This window comes from Acinonyx jubatus, chromosome A1, assembly GCF_027475565.1.
Source record: "Acinonyx jubatus isolate Ajub_Pintada_27869175 chromosome A1, VMU_Ajub_asm_v1.0, whole genome shotgun sequence".
NCBI classification, from domain to species: Eukaryota; Metazoa; Chordata; class Mammalia; order Carnivora; family Felidae; genus Acinonyx; species Acinonyx jubatus.
Window position 1 is genome coordinate 18153425 of NC_069380.1, and position 21198 is coordinate 18174622.

At 46.7% G+C, this 21198-nt stretch overlaps 1 long non-coding RNA gene across 6 annotated transcripts in view; it reads right to left on the reverse strand.

Annotated features, from left to right (window-relative positions):
- LOC113600950 (uncharacterized) overlaps positions 1-21198 on the reverse strand; it is a 410951-nt gene that overhangs the window by 73642 nt on the left and 316111 nt on the right. For 5 of the 6 annotated variants that reach the window (XR_008295213.1, XR_003422065.2, XR_008295212.1 and 2 more), the window contains 2 exons: positions 15661-16739; positions 6993-7209 (listed from right to left, as the gene is read on the reverse strand). This is a non-coding gene — a long non-coding RNA (uncharacterized LOC113600950). Of the gene's footprint in view, positions 1-6992; positions 7210-7815; positions 7910-15660; positions 16740-21198 lie in introns of all 6 variants that reach the window. The other variant, XR_008295214.1, reaches the window with a different exon arrangement.

Below are 21198 nucleotides of genomic sequence, written 5' to 3' on the forward strand. Positions count from 1 at the left end.
CTCTTAGTCATAGCTCACTCCTTCATTTTGGCCTCAAGAAGTGGTACTTGGTTGGTCAACCCCCATCGTTGCCATATGTGATGTTTTTACCAACAGCACACTCTGTGATGCTGGGTAGCTTCAATATAATCCCTTGAAACATTGAAAAATTAAATTGACTAACTAGGCCAGGTAATTTCAACTCACATGACCTGGGAAGACACTGAACTTGGGTCTTGACCCTGGCCATATGACCTTGAACAGGACCGGCATCTCTAAATGCCATCTAGCATTCTATACCTCTATAGTGCTGTTCAAAATCAAATGAGCTATTGACGTAGGTAGGGGTGCTCTAAAAACTGGAAGGTACAACCAAAAATAAAAATTATTATGTCAAAAAGTGGTTCATCTCTTTTTTTTCCCCTGAATTCACTACCTAAGAGTCAGGGAGGGAGACAACATCTTTTATGGCTGGGTTCATTCCAACAACAATCCTTTCCGCAAACATCCATTAAGGTCTTAACATGAGCCAGGCACTTTTATAGGTATTTTTTTTCAGAGACAAGAGACAAGACATTTATGGCCAAGTTACTTCTCTACTTCTGCATCTTCTCATATTTTGGCAGGTATCACACCTGCCGTGGACCAAACACCTACAGCTGGACCTGGATGGATAGGTCAGTTAATTGAGATTCAGACCCCATGGTTTGATTCTACAAGCACCAAACTGTCCTCATCTTACCTTGGCATCTTGCCACACGCACATCTGGGTGGCCTGTGGGGCAAGGTCAAGTTGCTTTTTCATGGAGGCCATTTTGTCACATGGATTCCCCACAAGAGTGTGTGGGTGAATCACTGCAGATCCATCATTGTATAACAAACAGCTCAAAATGCCTGCCCCGTGGAGCATGAGTCAGGTTCAGTGTAGACTTATAGGCAGTCTCCTTTCCAGCTTTCTACTTTTTTCCGTCTAGCTTCTCTTCCTGACTTTGTTTTGCCTTTAGCTTTTTTTGTGTTTTACTCTGTACTGATATTCTGATACTTTTGTCTAAATGCCCTGGCTAAGAAAGAGACAGTGCTGTTTTTGAGAAATGCATTCAATATAAACATGATGGACTGAGTATTTCTCAATTTCTTTTAAGAAAGCAGACATCAGAAACTTATTTTTAACAGATAATCTTTATTGAGATGTAATTCCAATACTTTACAATTCACCCACTCGAAGTATGCAATTCGATGGTTTTTAGTATGTTCACAGAGTTACAAAACCATCACCAGAATCAACACTGGAATATGCGTATCACCGCAAAAAGAAACTCCATACCCATTAGTGGTCACACTCCAGTCCCCCTAGGCCTCCCAGCCCTGGGCAACCAATGAACCACTTTCTGTCTGTATAGATTTGCCTGTTCCAGATACTCCATATGAATGTTATCATCCAGTATGTGATCTTTGTGATTGCCGTCTTTCACTTAGTGTAATGTTTTCAAGGTTCATCCGTGTTGCAGTTCCCGGAAACTTTTGCCTCTCCTCAGTCAGGAACTCAGACTTATGCTCTTTCTTCTCATGGAGACTTGGATTGTCTTTGCCTCACTTGGGGCGATAATAACAAATAACAATAAAAGTATCCTTTAGTGGGTGCTTGTACACATACTGTCTCGTCCTCACTGCAACTTAGAAGGGAGTGATGGTCACTATTTTCCAAGTTAAGAAACCAAGAAAAGTCACCGTGCTTGATAAGTGATAGAGCTAACACTGTAACTCAGGTCTCTGAGTCTAACTCTGCCTCCTTTCTCCCACATAGTAGGTCTGTCTTGGAAGATGAGGTCATAGTCATCTGCAGCAGCATCATAAACGCCTTTATCGTGTTTCTCAGCAGCTCAGCACTGGCCTACGGCTGTGGCTTTGATGCGTGCCAGAGGACGAGTAGAGAAAAGCTCCTTCAACACGAGATACCCTCAGACACAGCCTAGACAGGAAATGAGGCAGGATGCATGGAGGTCAGGACTGCGGGACTCCAGAATCCAAAAGACCTGGCTTCAAATTCCAGATCTTCCAACTTTTAGTTGGGTGTGCTTTGAGCAGTTACTTTCTCATTTTTTATTCTCCCACATGGAAAATGGGGAGGATGGTTCCTACCTTATAGGGTTATTAAGAGAATGAAACGAATAAGATGAGGGCTTAGCACAGTGCCTAGCACCGAGAAAGTAATCAAGACTATTCGCTACCGTTAAGGAATATAGTCACTGATATTATAAAAGTGACGTACGGTGACAGATGGGAGCTACACTTGTGATGAGCACAGCACAATGTATACACTTGTCAAATCACTATGTGTACACTTGGAACTAATGTAACATTGTGTGTCACCTATACTCAGAAAAAAAAGGGTATTTGCCATTGTCGATTACTATTATGGCATCAGACAAAGAGGGAATGCCGTTTCATCAGTCATCCTTGGAAGCACATCTTCATGGTCTCTACCTACACACATACACCAGTGGAGTTTGGCAAGGAAAACCCTCACTGGCCTTCTGTTATCGTGTCTGAGGTAACTACTAGAAGGGGAAAGAGTTCAAATGCAAAATGGAATAAAGAAGAAGTAAGGCCTATTCCACTGGGCAAGAGAACAGCCCAAGAAACTCAACAGCCTCCACAGAGCCCTGAACGACAAGGGAGAGAGGGATGAGTCAAGAGGGAGAGAGGCAGCCATGCTGTCATGGTTTTTCTGGAGAGTCAGCCTTCAGAAAGTTCACTGAATCTTGCAAAAACATGACTACCGTAGTAGGAAAACTTGCCAAATTATGCAATTTGGAGCCAAATGCTCCTTTCCGTCTCCCCCCACCCTCCCCACCAACCCCATGATGTTCAGCTTCTGGCTATGCCAAAAGCAGTTACTGGCAAGGAAATCATTAAAAAAAATTTTGGCATAAGGCAAAAGGCAGGGAAATAGAAAAAGAACCCCAGAGGAGTTTCCCCCTAACCTTTTATTAAAATTATTTTCTGGATTTGGCAAAATGGCATTAATCAAAATACATAATTCAAAATGAAACTCATTTCAAAGCTTTTAACTAGGGGAATAACTTTTTGGAAAAGCCTTAAATAAAAAAATCTGTCCTACAGATACATGCTCACACACAAGGACAAAAATGTACAAGGACATTTAGTGTAGCATTTTTTAATACAGATCCTCCTGGATTTACAACGGAGTTACGCCTATCACGAGTCAAAAATGCATCTAACACACATCTAACACCAAACATCACAGTTTAGCCTCACTGACCTTAAACGTGCTCCGAACACTTACATTAGCTATAGTTGGGCAAAATCACTTAACACAAAGCCCATTTTATATAATAAAGTGTTGAATATCACATGCGATCGATTGACTATTATACTCAAAGTATGAAAACAGAACGGCCATATGGATACAGAGTGGTTGTCAGCCTATCGGCTGTTCACCCTTGTGATCATGTGGCTGTCTGGGGGCTGCGGCCGCTACCCAGAGTCACATGGGAGGGTCCCACTGCATATTGCTAGCCCAGGAAAACATCAAAATGCAAGATTCAAAGATTCAGTTTCTACTGAATGGGTATCTCTTTCTCACCATCATAAAGTCAAAAAATCGTAAGCCAGAACCATCATAGGTCGGGGACCTTCTATAATCATGAGAAACAACTGGAAAGTCCCAAAACAGGACAATGGTTAAGCAAACCATGGTATCAGCATCTGACAGAATACCCCAGAATTCTTAAAATTGGTGGACACTCTCCAAGGGCAGAGGTTCTATCTGTTTTGTTCACCGCTGTATTCCGACTGCCTGCAGTAGTGTTGAACTTTGTAGAGTTCAAACGTCTGTCAGTTACCTCACTGAGTGAATGTTTGTGAAATGCATTTGTAATAAACAGTTCCATACACATGTCCACATATGTATACGTACGCCTCTGTGTATATATACGTATGTGGTGAGCCTATGTTGTACACATATAAGACTTGTTGACATTGTGACAACTGTCAAACACAGGCAGGAAGACAGGGATGTTGACATCAGAGGAGGCTGTCCTGGACGGAGCATTCTTCTGACTTTCCTGTGACTCCTGTACTCTCGTCCTCTTACCTTTTCTTTTACCTTTCAAGTGGGCTGAATTTCCCTCCACTTTTTTTCCATAGTAATAGTTCTTCATGAGCACTCTAGTGTTTATAAAATGTAAGAAGTTAATTGATAAAGATACGAGGCTACTTAAATATTTTAAGCTAGCGGTGATGGAGGGCAGCTGCTGTCTTGGCCTCAGAATCTATTGTGCTAAGACAATTTTGATCCGTAGTAGGTAATATTTACATATAATAATGTTTCAATAACTAAGCCATCCGATGGGCTCAGAAAACGGTCCAGTTCAACTAAGACGCGAGACAAGCTTTCCCTCATAGTTCACATAACTTAAGTGGATGTGGCGGCACAAATTTATCGGAGTGAGTGCTATCGCCAGTGGATGAACTTTCGATACAAAACAAATCCATGCGAGTGTTGTCAATCATAACTTCTTGATGGACAAAAAACTATTTCTAAGATAAAATTTGAATGAAACAGCTACAGTTTATGCAAGCCACAGCAGAGACGTGCAGAAGATATTGAAAACCTTTGTCCTGGAAGCGTTTTGTCTTGGTGACCTGTTGTTACCTTTTCCCTGTTTGCAGTTTCACTAATTCCTTAGCCAGAACCGAGATCTCAAAAGTACCCAACCCAACGTGTTATGCAAACTTTAGAATGAAAATAAAATGAGGCGTTCAGCCTGGCATACGTTCCACGCTCCCTGCACATCCACATGTGTGCACGCGCACACACACACGCACACACACCACTTCCCAGGAAAGACTACGATGCTACCAGGCCAAGGGGTTGGGAGCCATTTCTATCCTCCGCGTGGTTTCACGGGTTTGACTTGATGATGGACATTTAAGATGGAAATTGGCTATCTCCCTGCAGCCCACTGAACACTGCAAAAAGCATGGGGAGCTTCTGCCTCTGAATGTGGCTCTTACCCTCATCGAAGCCTCCGTCCTCACAGTACAGTCTTTGGACCTTCCACTGCAATCACTTTTTATGAATCCAGGCTAAATAACAGATCCTCCATAACATGGTTCAACAAGTGTCTTTGAAAAAATGCAAAACCCTTGCCTTGTTCCCTAAGGTTGGGCTCTTGCCTACTATCCTGTTTCACGGCATGCCTCACTGCCTCTTGCAAGCCTCCAAGTTTTTCCCTGCCACATGGCCTCCACTCTTGCTGTTTGGGAATGTGCTTCCCTCGGCTACTTTCATCACTTAATTTCTCTTTTAATTTTTAAAATTCATTCGTTCATTTACTTTGAGAGAGAGAGAGCACGCGAGCTGGGGAAGGGCAGAGACAGAGGGAGAGAGAGGATCCCAAGCAGGCTCCACGCTGTCAGCGCAGAGCCCCGCACAGGGCTCCGTCCCATGAACTGTGAGATCCTGACCTGAGCCGAAATCCAGAGTCAGACGCTTAACCGACGGAGACACCCAGGTGCCCCTGCTTTCTATTTCAAATGACACATCCCCTGAGAGGTCATCCCACTACCACTGCATCTACCCCCCAATCAGATTCTAACACATCAATCTTTTTTTTCTTGGCACATCTAAGTCTTTAAATAGATTTCCTATTGACTTATTTGGGTATCATTAGTCTTCCTTCACTAAAACTTAAATTTTGTGATGTCAACGACTATGTCTTGCTTACCACTCTATTTCCAGTGCTTAGCACATAGTAGGTATTTAAGAAAGGAAGGAAGGAAGGAAGGAAGGAAGGAAGGAAGGAAGGAAGGAAGGAAGGAAGAAAGAAAGAAAGAAAGAAAGAAAGAAAGAAAGAGAATTTCCCCCAATGTTGACACAGTGTGGAGCACACAAAGGCATGGGCTTAGCACTAATAATTTAGAGCACAGAGTACGCACGGTGGTAAATGAGAGAAAACCTCAGAGTCGACACATGGAGACAGAGGCAATTTTGGAAACCGTAAATAATTAGAAGCAGGATTTTTTTTTTTCAGGCAATAATGAAAAAAGTAGCCCCTCTAAACAAATAATGGATCAATTTAGAGGCAGCTGCACCACAGAAGTTTTATAGCATGTGTTAAGTCCCCAGTCACTGAGCTTCAGTTCCAAAAAAAGGACTCAAATGTTTGGAGAAATATCAGTAAAAGAGGCAGGACCCTTAGCTATGGGCCTATCCATGAGTCTATGAGGACCAGGCCAAAGTCTTCATGGGAGAAAGATCAAGTAGAATCGAGAATTAAACCACAGTTCCTTTGTATTAGGAGATGTTTCTCATCTCTAATATACAAAGGTCAGTGCTAAGGATCAGGATAGGCTGAGTCTATGGGAAGAGGACAGAGTGACAAGTCAGCCCCACTTAGGGAGGGGCTGGGAAACTGGGGCCAAAACAAGGGAGCAGACGTTTGTCATCATGATGATGCAAAAAGTGCATCTGGAGTAGGAAATACAACCTCCCAAGGACACATGGTCCAGTGGTCTCCAACCCGCAACAAGGCATTCTCTAGACCCCACACATAGACACACTTTCCTGCTCTGACACCTTTGAATTTGCTGTTTCCTCTTCTTTGGAATGCCTTCTCCCACTTCTTATCTGGCAAACTCTCACTTGTTATTCAGAAGCCAACTCAAATGTCATCTCTATCGTGAGCTCACACGATGACGCTTCCCATGAGTGCCCCAAATCGAGTTGTGCCCCATGACATTCAGGTCTAGCTCATTGGCCTTGACAGTCCCATAGTATGTGTTCTGGCACTCAACGATCATGGCACCTGTGCCTCACATGAGTCCTTGTGAGCAAGGGCAGCCGGGAGGATCTTGCCCGGGTCCTGTCTCTCTGAGTCCCCACTCTGGGCTCATAGGCTGGCATAGTGAGAAGCCAGAGCTGTCAGACCCACACTGTACTCATACCTTAGTCACTGACCTTCACGGTCAGAACGGACAATACTCACCACCTGATGTGAGGTCCAGGCCAGGCACCCAACATGTGACAGTCTTTTCCATTCTGGGCTCACATGGGTCATCAGCTGGTTTGTGGAAGCTGGCAATGTTGTTAAGTCGGCTACTCTTCCTGCCTGCCTCTGGGGCCCGTCTCTTTGACTCCAAAACAATGTTCTCCACTTCTGAGTGCTGGCCGTGGCCGTCTGCAAGTAGCTTCTCTTGGCCAGCCTGTCATGGAGACACGGGAGCTTACCATGGGAGTAGAACACGACACAGGTCGTGGGGGAACAGGATGTGAGGCTCCCGCTCTGCCAACCCATACCTGGGACTACTAACAACAGACCCAACCAATGGCCAGCAGAGACTCACCGCATCAATGGGGCCACACAGAGGTGGGGGAGAGTAAATAAGCCGGACGATGATAAGACTGAGGTACAAAACTCTTCGAGTTAAAATACTACATAAATATTATGCATACTTCATTAAATATAAACATACTACAATAATCTTGAAATATTGCAAGGTTCTTCTTTCCCTCTGAGTTATGCTCTATGAAATACAGGAATATATGGTAGTCTCACCAAAAGCACACTTGTGTGGTACATCTGTGACAGATGTAGTAGATATTTTAGACCTGTGAGGATTATTGCTAGTGGGAAGTCCTTACATTTTACAGTCTGGGAGGTCTGGGTCTAAATCACGGTTCTGCAGCACTAATCATTCCGTATGACCTCAGACAAATCATTCCATCTCTCTGCCTGCGTTGTATCAGCTGTAAACTGAGTTTGTGGACAGGGTTGTTAGGAGAATCGGATCAAAGTGATTGGCACCTACCTGGCCTTTCGTAGACATCGGGGATACTGTTTCACAAATGCACCCTAATGTACTTCCCATGTTGATTCCCAAGCAAGGGTGAAGTTCATTCCACCTAGACCAAAGAAAGTCATAGAATAGCAACATGTAAATTAATCAGCAGAAACCTTCCATCAAGTACGAAAAGAGGGTGATCTGACATTAAGAGGAGCTCTTTCCACCCAGAAGGGAAGCAGGAGGAAGTAGGAAGAGAGGAGAGAACAGGCATGAGTCAGCCCAAGCAGGGTCCCCATTTCTCTTTGTCCATTACCCTTCAAACAAATCTTAAGAGAGGATAGGGAGAGGACATGAGACTCCTAGAAGCTCTCTACAGGTTTGAGAAACTACTGGCACACTCATTGAGGTCAGGGTCCTCCTTCCTTGGGCGCTGGCTGGAAAACCCGAAAGCCTTTCACAGAAAGCCTGCGTTGGGATCCAGTGCATCTAGCGTGGCATGGGAGCAGGCAGAGAAGCACAGACAGAAGGAAAGCATACGAGCAGCCTCCCAGGGCCTCGCGTGATGGAGGCAGGTGGAGAGAACGTGATTGAAATTTACCAGCCTCCAGGGACCTCAACGACACTAAAAAGACCAAAAGGTGAGGAAGAAGACAGGAACAGGAGGCTACAGACCCAGGGACCTCCAGGCAGAGGCAGAGGTGGAGGCCCGGTCCACAGGTGTCCGCGGGAGCCCTCAGCAGGCACACATGCAGGGTGCCCAGTAGCAGCGAGGAGGACACATAGCTCAGGCGAGGCCACCAGGGACCCAGGGACACCCTTGAGGACTCCTTTCCCCTGCCCGTGCTGTTACACGAGCTTCCCTTAGACGGTGGCAGCATTAGATGAACAGAAAGAGAACCGAAACAGGGAGAAACCCCAAAGGACCAATATTTTCTCAAAATGAACCATGTTAACATAAAAGAGGCTGCTTGAAATCACAGGACCAGAATTGCATTAAATCAGAAAATTAAAACATGCTCTCCCTCCTTCACCCACCCTTCTGCTATCAAGTGAGAAATGAGACCTCCAAAGAAAATAAGAACACGTTCCAACCCTTTGCAGATCTGAGTACTAATGAGCAAGCTTCAATGCCCACTATTTGCTTAATTGCTAGCATTATTACTATCACTCTATATTACTATATTTAGCCATCTTAACCTATAAAGATTGCAGTTTCCAACAGTTCAAACTAATAGATATAAATTGCTATTTTATACACCAACATGTCTGACGGTAGGACCTCGGGCAGGTCTGAGAGACGCACAGGTTTTGGTGTCCTCTCTGCCCAGAACACTTTTCTCTCTGTGCCCATCCCCACCTCCCACCCTTTTTTCCACCTGGATCACCCAGGTCAGGAATGAGGAAATCAAGCGGTGTGCTTACCAGCTTGCAGTAGTTTCAGACAATTAAAAAGAAGCGCCTTTTAAAAATATATATATACAGAAGAGCCTTTCCTAACAATTGTGGTACTTTTAACTAAGAAATAGCTCAGGGTGGAAACTGTTTCAAAATATAAGGCAAGTCACTGCCAGTCCCCCCTGAGGCCAGCATTTCAGTGCTTCCCATTTGATTTTCCACAGGTTTGAGGTTTGTGAAACAGAGTGGACCCTATACCTATAGGCTCTTACTGGACCATAATGGCAAATCCACAGAATATATCTGAACAGATGAGCCTGTGCCCTTCCTAGGCTCTGCATCTCCCTTCAGCTGAGAACAAGCTGGCCTAAGACTCCTTAGCTCCTGAACCCTGTGACATCTCAGGGTTGGAAGGGGATTTGGCAGTCATGCAGCCACATCTCTGCCCACACACCTCCCTTGAGTAATGACACTGTCTCAGCTTGAGCACCTCCAACAACAAAGAGCTCACATATTCTCCTTCCATTATTTGAGAATGTTCTTCCTTGTGTCAAATCGCAAGGGGACAATGGGCGTCAATTACTAGCATGTGTTTTGGAGCCAGCTATAGGTAAAAGGTCTAATCCTAGCTCTCCGTATTGCTAGCTGCGTGACTGTGGGCAAAGGCCTAAGTTCTTGTGCCTGAATTTATCTTTTCCAAGGGTAAAGGGCAAAGGAGGACATGTGTGTGACTTCCTTCAGAGGGCTGTGGTGAGGATTGACAAAGGAACTCCTTATAGACTATACCAGGTCCTGGAACACAGGATCCACTCAATTATTGCCATGCATCCGTGTGTCACCACTATTTTTGGTGTCGTTCCGCCTTCCAGTTCTGCCTTCTGCCTTCCAGGGTGGCAAAGCACAAATCTAATGACTTCTTCCACTGTAAATAGTTGAAGACCACTGTCATGGGCTTCTGAGTCTAACACACCAGTTCCTTCAGTTGTATTCAGAAATCTTAGAGCTCTGTTCTTTCACTGCCAGTCCTTCCAGAGGGCTCTCCACCCCAGTCTGCCCACCCGGGTCTTGGGCAGGGCAGTTCTCCGGTGAATCAGAGGCTATTTTGCTTGCTCCCCACCTCCTCAGAGTCCACTCCATTTTTCTTTGGGCTTCTCTCACCCGGTCCGTTCCAGTCCCTACTCTACTGTTAGCTAGGATGAGGCACCTCTTGCTTGATTGATGGTGTGCATACCTATCCATGGGCACACCGGTGGAGGCGGTGTGGTGTGGACTGCAGCAGGTGCTCAGGAACTGACTTTACTGAGTGGCCAGTAGAAGCCCATAGATGCCTGTGATGCCTGTTTATAGGTTCCCCCTGAATGAAACGGGGTAGATTCTTTTTTTTTTTTCAAGGTTTATTTATTTTTGAGAGAGAGAGAGAGGGACAGAGACAGAGTGTGAGAGGGGGAGGGACAGACACATACACACACATACACACACACAGAATCCAAATCAGGCTTAGGCTCTGAGCTGTCAGCACAGAGCCCGACGCAGGGCTCGAACCCACAAACTGCAAGATCATGACCTGAGCCGAAGTCGGACACTTAACCAACTGAGCCACCCCCAGATGCCCCGAAACTGGGTAGATTCTTGAGATAACCTTCCCTTTCATCTTTGGACATGACCTCAGGTTCTGAAGGCAGGGCAAGTTTGTGAACAGCATCTGGGGAAGTTGGGTTCATTCTGGAAGAGGCCCATGACTCCACGAGAAGACCCCAGCCTCTACTTCTGACCTGGGACCACAGAGGGAGCCCAAGAGACCCCAAAACAATGCTCACCACGTAGCCACAGGTGACCTCGGGCAATTTCATGATGAAACCCTTTGCTCTCCCCGCTCTGAGCAGAACAGAAAAGGACTGGCTTTGCACGAGCCAGAGGAGTTGTCCAGGGGCATCATCACACCCCTCCCTGATATTAACGGCACCGTTAAAACACAGACATATGCAGACATCTCCCTGTATGTATGTGTGTCCAAAGTGAACAAAGATGTAAGAGTTGGTCTCTGACTCAAGGCGATGTATTATTCACTGGAGCACAGTGTTGGTGCCTTTGATGACTGAAATACCAACTATGACTGTGGTCAAATTTCACCAGGACTGAGGCTTGATTTAAGGAAATCCATCTAGGGCTTGTCTGAGTAAGTCTGCATTTTCCTCCTCCATCTCAGCCCTAAGACAAAGTACAACTGAAGAGAGTTCAGCCAAAGCCCATCAGGTGAAGGGGAAACTGGTATAGAATATCTGCCGGTGGTCCAGAAAGCAGACCAGAACTCACAAGAAGATCGTAGGGAAAGTTTTTAGTTAGTCATCCTTTAAGGATTCACTTAAAAAAAAATATGTGGGGGGGAGAGGTAGAAACCCTGAAGGTCTTATGAGATGTAGTCCCTGCCCACCTCCCTGACTTTACCTTGCATGCCCTCCGCATGCTCAGCACACCCAACCATGCTGGCCTTTGTCCTGTGCCTTTAACTCTCCAACTCTCCCCTGCCCCAGGGCCTTTGCAGTTGCCAGTCCCTTTCTAGAATGCTTTCCCCTTACCTCAACTTAACTATCCCCTCCCCAGAAAGACTTCCCTTGACCAGCTTATACCAAGTCACCCTCACTTCCCCGCTTGTCTCTGTTCTTTCATCTGATTCCATTTTCCACGGCATTTCTGAAACAAGATAATCTGAAATTATCTTGTTTATTTGTTTGTTTATCGTCTGTCTTCCCTGACCAGAACACTATCCCCATGAAAGTGGCAACTTTATCTCGTACCCCAGTGCCTTGCACATAGAAGGCACTCAATAAATATTAAATGAATGAATAATACTATCACAGTCTTTTAGCATTCTTAATGGGAATGGAAACAAAAAAAAAAAAAACCCTCCATGAATTCCAAGCATGGGGAGAAGAGGAAATAAAGCAGAAAATGGACGAATTGTTAACTGCCACATTAGCTTGAGATTGAAACAACTAGAAAAGCGAAAATCTGAATGCCTAATTATAAAATGCGAGCAAAGGCAGTTTTCAAATAGGAACAGGATTGTGTCCTCAGGAAGCAGATGGAGTATAAAATGCCAAGGAAGGCTACTTCACACCCCCTCAAGACCTGTGCCCAGTTCCTTACTGGAAGGACAACGTGAGTTTTCAGCCCTTCCCAAGAACCCTTCAACCAGAAACACTTCAAATGGGAGTACAAAAGAATCAGAGAATCCTTGCCACGTACAGAAATAAGAACATCTGTTCTCAGCATGAACCCTATTAGCTCCATCATTTGGCTTTCAAGGAAAAAAATGCACAATTATGATACGTGGGCACGATCGGTGGCAAGGTAGGGAAGCAACTGGCACTCAGAGCGGGCTGTGTGCTCAGGGCAAGCGTGGCTGCTGGGGGAGCACCACACGCCAAGGGACACGAACACGGCAGCAGCAACGGCTGGGCTACCTGAAGGCGGCAGCCCCAGCTTCGAGAGGCAGAGGCCACTCTGGGGACTGGAAGAAAGGGAGGAGAGGGGAGAAGGAGGTGGGAGGAAAGAGGAGCCAAGCAGGGAAGGAGGAGAGAAAGGAGGAAGAGGGATGGTGGGGGGGTGTGAGAGAGTAGCCGCATAGACCTGAGCCAAACAGGAGGGCACAGGGTGAGTCAGGGGAACAGAGGGAGAGATAGGCTCTCCCTGCCTGGCAGGGGACAGGCGTGGCAACGTCCCCACACTAAACCAGGACGGCCGGTGGTCGGCACCGCAGCCACACCACTTCCCAGGGGTGTGGCTTCAGGCACGTCACCTGACCATTTTGTGCCGTGGTTTTCTCGGTCGGTAAGACGGAGAAGGCATGGACCTACGGCACAGGGTCAAAGTGAGGGTAAGAGAGTTCCTGTGTGTGAAGGCCTCCCAGCAGCACCGGACGCAGAGCGAGCCCTCAGAGAAGGTCTGCTGCCATTAGCGTTAGGATTACTGTCACCATCACCAGCATTTCGTAGGACTGTACTTAGGGCACAGTGAGCTCAGTGCTGGCATTACCCCTGAGTCCCGGAGCACGTGTGTTCGGGTGAAGGGCTGGGCCTCAGCGCTGTCTCTAGAATGTGGGCTCCTCGCCAACTCAGAGGCAGGACTCTGCTACCTCCCTAAGACCCCTCGAGCTCACTGCTGCTCTGGTGAAAACAAGCCAGAGGCGGCGGAGGCTCTAACCATGTCTTGCTTTGTTATGCGGAAGGCCAGGAGCGGACTCTTTTCCTAGGCCCAGTTATTACAGACGGCACTACGCACACCTAAGGAAGCAGGATTGCAATTGGATAGACATGGGTCCAAATCCCAGCTCCACTCTCAAGAGCCGTGAGCTTATTACAGAGACAAATGGCCTCGTGGCTGAGCCAGTGCCCTCTGCTAGAAACCAAGCCCAAGATGCCCCTTGGACTGCATGAAGGACTAAATGGGATCGTGTAGAGACTTCACAGCATCTGGCACTTGGCAAACAGAAGCTCTTTGCGTCACAAAAGACAATGGGGGTGTCCAACTTTGGCTCAGGTCACGCTGTCACGGTCCGGGAGTTTGAACCCCGTGTCGGGCTCTGTGCTGACAGCTGAGAGCCTGGAGCCTGCTTCAGGTTCTGTGTCTCCCTCTCTCTCTGCCCCTCCCCCTCTCGTGCTCTGTCTCTCTCTCAAAAATAAATAAACATTTAAAAAATTAAAAAAAAAAAAGACAACATGCTTCTTGTGGAAGCTGAGCCTTGAGGCGATGGGCAAGGAAGACGGGAAGACAAACAGAGAGGAGACAGGGAAGTGTCCAGCAGACGGCAGACCTGGAAGCAGAGACCAGAGGTGGCAGAGAGGGGACGGAGGCCACAGGCAGTGCCAGAGCAAGGCCAGCTCCAGGGAGACCAAGAATCCCATTTACCCAAGCACCCTGAGAGCCTCTTGGAATGACAGTATGGATGCTCCTGGCAGCCAAATGGAGCTTCAATCAAAGGTTACATCATGTACAGAATAATCTCTATAAGACGCCAGGGATTTATGGACTATCTTTTAAAAGGATTCCTTACCAAGTTGTTCAAGCTTTATAAGGAGTGTGTAAAGGGGACTATGTTTCTGACATCCAAAACAAACAAACAAAAAACACAACACACTATGCAGAAAGATTCATATTTTCATATTCAATGGACTCTAATAAAACTGAGGAGCTGTTGTTTATATTGATGTGAGACCTCTCATCTTGGAAGATGCCCTCCTGGGTGTTGGCCTATGAAAAGATGTTTAATCTTGGGCAAGTGGCTTAACTTCTCTGAGCCTCAATTTTTGCACCTGCAAAGGAAATCTAGTAGTAGAACCTACCTCCTGGGTGGCTGTAAAAATTAAATGAGATAATACATGTGAAGAGGTCAGCATGATGCCTAGCACATAGAACTCAATCCATGCGAGCTAATATTATGACTGCTACTTGCATTACTGTTTGGCAATTGTGACAGACAGAGCGCTGCGTTGTGGCTGAAAAGGCCACACAAACCCGACTTCTGGAAATCATCCAAGGAAAGTAGTCAAAACTATCGACTCCTTCCTCTGCCTCTTGTCCTACATACACCGGTTACCGAGACCTCTCAACTCCGCGTTCTAAGAACTTCGGTCCTGCACTCTGCCCTGCCCTCGTCTGGTTTTTTTTCATCTCTCACAGGATCGACCTCAAGCAGCTGCAGGGACTTCCTCACAGGGACCTGTTACGAATCCACTCTTCCATCCCCCACGATGAAGCTGCGTGGTAGCCCATATTTGAAGTCTTCGCTCATAATGACATTTGATTCGTGCACATTGTTTCGCTCTACTGCATAGCACAACCACATCTGCTTTCATTTAAGAAACTCTTTTAAATCGCTTACCATTTGGTTAAACTGATATTCCCGAAACTTCCCAAAGCTTCTCCAGCAGCCTCCGTAATCAGCTCGCGATAAGGGCTCGGCAAATGGCGTGGTCTTGAACCACGGGTGTAGGAAAAAAAAAATGCCTAGCTAAAAAAGCTGGGAATTCGTATGCAAACGTGTCAAGAATTGGCAAATGAGGATGGTGAGGTTATGGCTGTATTTTTGTCCCAGTCTCCCAAGTATAGGGACAAATATTTTCTCTGATCTCGATCATGAAAACGTAATGCTGAGACACAAAGGTGCGTGCGACCCTTGCCTAGACACCACAGGGCGGAGGATCCCTTGGTTGCTGCCTGTGAGCACTGTTTGCAAAGCCCTTGCGGTGTTGGATCAGTGGTTCTTCCCTGGGAAAGAACAGGTGCCCGAAGTGCGACACATCATGTGCCACCCAAGTGTAAGGCCTCCAAGAACAATGGCCTCTCAAGTCAGAAGAAGACGCAAGCCCGCCTGCCCCAGGATACAGCAAGAGCCACACCCCACGTCCCCCACCTGAGCCGAAGGCGATGAGCGCAGGACGCCCCGTGGCCCTGGCCTGCCCGCTGGACACCTACCAGCACTTGTGCTCTCCCTGGCTTCCGCCTCAGTCACCGAAGGGAGCCCACCACGACCAACGTACTCGGCGCAATGGACTGGCTCATCAGTGATTCTCTGGCAGTTTCCAAATACAAAATAGTATTCCCAGGACTTGCGGCCAAGAAGCGGCTTATCCCGTATCCCTTCTCGGCCGCAGGTGAGGAAAGAGAGCGTCAGGTCGGTGGGGTCCAATGCCGCAAGCCGCGATTTATTGGCTCCTAGCGATCACGGCTTCAGCTTAGTGACATCTGTAAGCCGAACATCCTCACCAAGTGTGTGTTTCATTCAACTGTTCGCCCTCCGGGTGCCGCGGGCTGGGTTGGCTTCCTGCTCGAAGCTGACAGCTCGTGCCGCCTCCCCCAGCCGCCAAGAGGCCTCCGCATCAGCCACTCGCAGGCACCGGTGGCACAGCCTGATCCGCAGCTGGCTTCTGCAGCCCCTCGCCAGCAGGTAACAGCGCCCCGCAAACCTTAGTCACCACTCCCCTCCTCAGACCCCCACTGGCTAAAGGAAGATGTTGTCCCTTTTCTGTGAAGCATCGATTTCCTCTTTTTTCAGTTTTGTTTCCTGCTTGCATTAAAGCCAACAAGGCAGATGGATGAGGAAAACAGCCTGGCAGACGGAGAGGATCCATCCCGGGCGCTCACTCCAGACAGCCAGCGGTGGGGCCGGGCCCCGTGCAGACAACTGTGTGGCCTCGGCCCAAGCCCCTGGCACCTGGAAGCCAGCGACGCGTGGTGCACGTGGTGAGGCCCAGGTCCCAGCTGCCAGGAGCCATGGCTTTGAATGCAAGAGACACAAGATCCTCTGAATTCTGGTAGGCCCTTTTCAGGACCGAGGACCACCGGACCACCAGATTCTTCTTCAGGTCTCCACAATGAACAAAAAGAAAAGAAAAAAGAAAAAAAAAAAAAAAGCAATCCAGAAAAAAAGGTTGATTTAGGGGGAAGGCGCTGGAGTTATGTGGGTAGACATGGATTTATATTCGGTTCTTGCACTAACTAGCTGAGGGGTCCTGGGAAAGTTGCTTGACCTCTCTGAGCTTTAGTTTTCTCATCTGAAAAAAAGGGATAACTTTACAAATCTCATAGAATTTATGATAAGAACTAAATGAGACAATTCATGTAAACTCATCATATCTGATACCTAGCAGGTGCTTAATAAATGTTAGGTGTCATTAGTATTTTGTCATCATTTCAAACTTTTGAGTCAAGAAATGCACAAGGACAGGCCATATTTCAGATCACTTTTGTTGCCTCCCAACTTTTGCCTTATGCAATGACTTGCATGCAAAGAGCCCTTATCCCTTCCCCATCTTCCCTCCCCCACTCCCAACCCAATATCCCCATCCCCACCCTTGGTTCCCACAGCTGTCTGTACTAAGCTTAGAGAACATGTATGTCCTTGTCTTTTGTTCTTCCCCAGACAGCTTCTGAAGGGCCGGGGCTGTGCTCTTCCTAGCTTAGCAGCACCTTGAATGCCCGGGATACTGCTTCCCACATACTAGGTCCTCAATACAGTGCGTGCCGAGCGGAATTCTGGCCTTCGCTCCGGCAACTCGAAACGTGACCTATTGATTTCACAGGCTGAGATCTTTGAAGATTTTCAAAGTCTCAGAACCACTTCCCAGTCAGAGAAGTTCAAAGAATGAATTTATCGACCGGCTTATTCTGCTCTCAAAAGTCATTTACACTTCAGTCAGGAGAAGCCAGGGGAAAGGCTGTTCACTGGGGAGCTTTTGCCTCTTCACAGACTGTCTGATATTGGAGGAGAGGATCTTACCTCGGCCTGCACTTCGGAACATATGAACACCGTGAGCATAAAACTATCCTTCCTATGGTCACGTGGTCTACTCAATTCTTGCTCCCTACAGCAAGGGACCATGTGGCACCAGAACAGCAAAGCTGGCCTGCACCATTGACTTCCATGCGGAAAAGCCTAGTGCCCCATCCTGGGGCCTCAGTCTCCCTTCTATACTGACGTTTGGAATACTGGTATACCTGGGAGCCAAAACTTGCAAAGCTTAAGCCGGTATTTCTAGGGAGGCCTCAATCCCTACACTCGCTGCCTCTTTCTAGATTCTCTTTTTCCTTATGGAGCTAGCCATAATTTTAAAGTGGAATTGGTGATTCCTGAATGATAAGTAATACTATTAATGTCAACGAATGATGGTGCAAAGTCCTAAGACCCGCGCATGCATGTATACACACACGCGTGCGCGCGCACACACACACACACACACACACACACACACACACACAAAACAAATAAGAGTTAAGGAAACCCTGTAGGCAGCACATTAATTGAGAAAGCCACATTATGTACAGGCTTTTTGAAAGAAGCCATTTACTGCACAGACCTAAAATTCCATGGCCTGTTCGGGGCTTCCAGATCGGATCCACATGACAGCACTGTTGTGCCAAACCAGCCAGAAGATAGGGAGATGAGAGAGTCATAGGTCAGAACCCATAGAGACAGAAATAGAAAACGCCAGAACGCCCACTTCTAGATTCTGATGGCATTGGTGACGGGCAGCCCACTGCAGACAGAGAAGCTGTCAATCACTTGTTGCTAAATGGGGAGGATCCAGCTCCCCCACCTTCCAGGCCACATAAAACTCTTAATTCTTTACCAGTTTTCCTGAGATTCACATAAAAACATTATCAAGTGACACTACAAAACTGAATACTTGCCAATCTTACAAACAAACTAGAAACTAGCCTCAGGGCTGCTCAGAAACGAGGACATTTGGGCAAGGCCAGGAGCTGCAGACTTAAGCAGGTGTGGGTCAGACCCCAGTACTGGAAATCAACAACTTGCCCTGGGGACTGTGCACTGGGAGGGACCCAAGTTCCCAGAAAGGGCAGTGCTGCTCCAGCCGGACAGCCCAGGCACTTTGCTCTCAATTATCCACCCTATGTGTAATTTCAGGAAAACTTCTTTTGTAAATTGCAGATTTTTTGACACTTAACTCAGGAAAAATGAGTTGTCCAACAGTGATTTCATGCCCAAGTAAACCTGTCATCTTCACTCGTAGCCTTTTTCTTCCCTACTTACAGAGAAAAAGGATCCAGACATTTTCCAAGAGAAAATAAACTCCCAAAGCTGAAAGATGGGAGTTTTCAAATTGCTTAAAATGCTGAACCTAAGAAGGGGGTTCTCAAGTTGGCAAAATGCTTCCCTCCCACATCTCTACTAAATCACCACCAACTCCAGAGGCTCTGACTCAAAGAATGTGTAAGCCTGAGCCTCATCTCATAAACACAGCATTTCCATGCCCCGTGTTCTAGATTCCTTGTTAGTGCGGTGCAACTCGGGGTCAGGGCAAATAAGGTAAGGAGACCATTCAAGTTCGACTCTGAAGCTGTTTTTTTCTCTGCTGAAGTTTAGGTAGAGGCCAAGAGGGCCGTTTTCACTATTGTTTCAAACCAAACTGCTGACAAGTGAGAAGTATGAGCACTTGGCAGAATTTCAAACTTGAACAATAAGCAAACGGCACAGGGAGATTGTTTTGTGTTGCTTTTCTGTAGCTCTTCTTTTTTCTACCTTGTGATATTCCATAGAGCTATGGGTACTTTGCCTGTGCCCACGCTCAGGACTTCAGTGGCCACCCTGGTGGCCCTCATAGCAGCCTGCTCAGGCGGGTTAACTCAAGGGGTACAGAAGCACTCGATGTAGGGGAGCACTGGCAGCCCAGGGGGCATGCCCAGGAACAGGTGTCCTCCTTCCTTCGGGGTGGGTCCACTGCTCACCCAGAACTGGAACAGATTATCGAAACTGTCAAGACAGCCAAAGATAACTGAAAATCTTGCCTCAGTGGAAAGCATCAAGCAGATTCCAGAAGGGTTATCTCTCCTCTCCTCTTTAACCCCCATGTGTCTCCCAGTGTTTCAGATTCATATGGTTTGCCTCCACCTGCATTCACTCATTCACTCGATAGTGAATGATAGTCTGTTTCTCCCATGATCCAGATCTTTCCCAGTCCCCTCTTCTATCAAAACCCCTAGTTGCGTGTACTATTTCCTCTGAGCTCTGGCATCACTCATTTCTGTTCATGTGCCAAGACTCCTTGGGGATATATGCACTCATTGGGTTCTTTATAGAGAAGATATATTAGCCTGAGAAGTGATTTTTTAAGTATGGAAGACCAGGAATTGGTATTTTGAGGGACACGATTTAATCAGAAGTCTTTCAATGACAAGTAGAAGAAGGCCAGCTGAAATGAATTTGAACAAAAGAAGGAGTTAATTGGCTTATGCGACAGGGAAGGGCAGGGGTGGAGTTGGCCTCAAGCCCAGCTGGAGAGGAACCCTGTCAGGACCTGCACTGACTCCCACCGCAGCTCTTGCCTGTGCATTGGCTCAGTTTTCATCTGATTCTCCACTTGGCAGGGGCCATGCTCATAGCTACAATCAAGAGAAAGGACTTCTTGGAATCTTGGAGGAAGGACTCTGATTGGCTCAGCTTGAATCACATGCCCATGTCTGGGCCAATCACTGCGGCCAGGATATTTGACCAGTGTTTCTATTTTCTGTAGCCACACCCACTGGCTTAAAAAAGGACACGTGTATTAAATTATATTTCTGTAGCTCCTAAGTCCGGCAGAGGTCCCACCAGACTAAAACCAAGGTGTTGGAAGGATACATTCCTTTCTGTGGGCTCTAGGGGAGAATCCATTTTCTTGCTCATTCAGTCTGTTGCTAGAAATTATTCCCTGTGCTTGTCGGATTACAATCCCTGTTTCCTGTTTCCTTCCTCATCTGTGGACCATTTTCAGCTTCTAGAGGCCACCTGTAAGGCCCATGTGGTTACACTGGACTCATCTAGATAATCCAGGATAATCTCAGCATCCTAAAGTCCACAACCCTAATGCTATCTGCAAAGTCCCTTTTGCCATGTAATAGCAATGTATATTAAAGAGCCTACTCATATGTAGATGACAACGAATACCCAAAACATACCCAGGTTCTGAGAACAGAGCATCACCATCTTTTGGAAAAGGTGGGGGCAGCATCATTTAACTACCGCAGCCAGGTTTTGACCATGTATCCACCTGTATAGCCAGATCATGTGTTGGTGTGATTGATGGCTCCAATAAAACCATGTGGAAGGGGAAGGAAGATTAAGTCCCCTAGTGAAGAACAGGATGCTATTAGCAGGGGAGGAATAGGGGGAGGAGAGAGAAATGTCTGCTAAAGGCAGAATGGGCCTTATTACACATTTAAGTCACTGCTCAAAGGTGTTGGTGGGCTTTTTGGTATGAATTTTAGTATTTCTAATAGCAAGTACCTAAAACATGTTTTCATGAATAAATGAATGGATGAGAGGAGAGGCAGAGAATTAATCTCTCACCAAGTTTACCCACCCTGAAGTGCTAGAACTTTGTTGGGCTTAACTATGAGAGACACAGAGGAAACAGAAACTACTCATAGGAATTTGGCCCAGAGAATCATGCTCACATATGGCAAGAGAAGAAAGCCAAGAAGGAAGGGGGGACTGGGATCTGGTCCAAGACT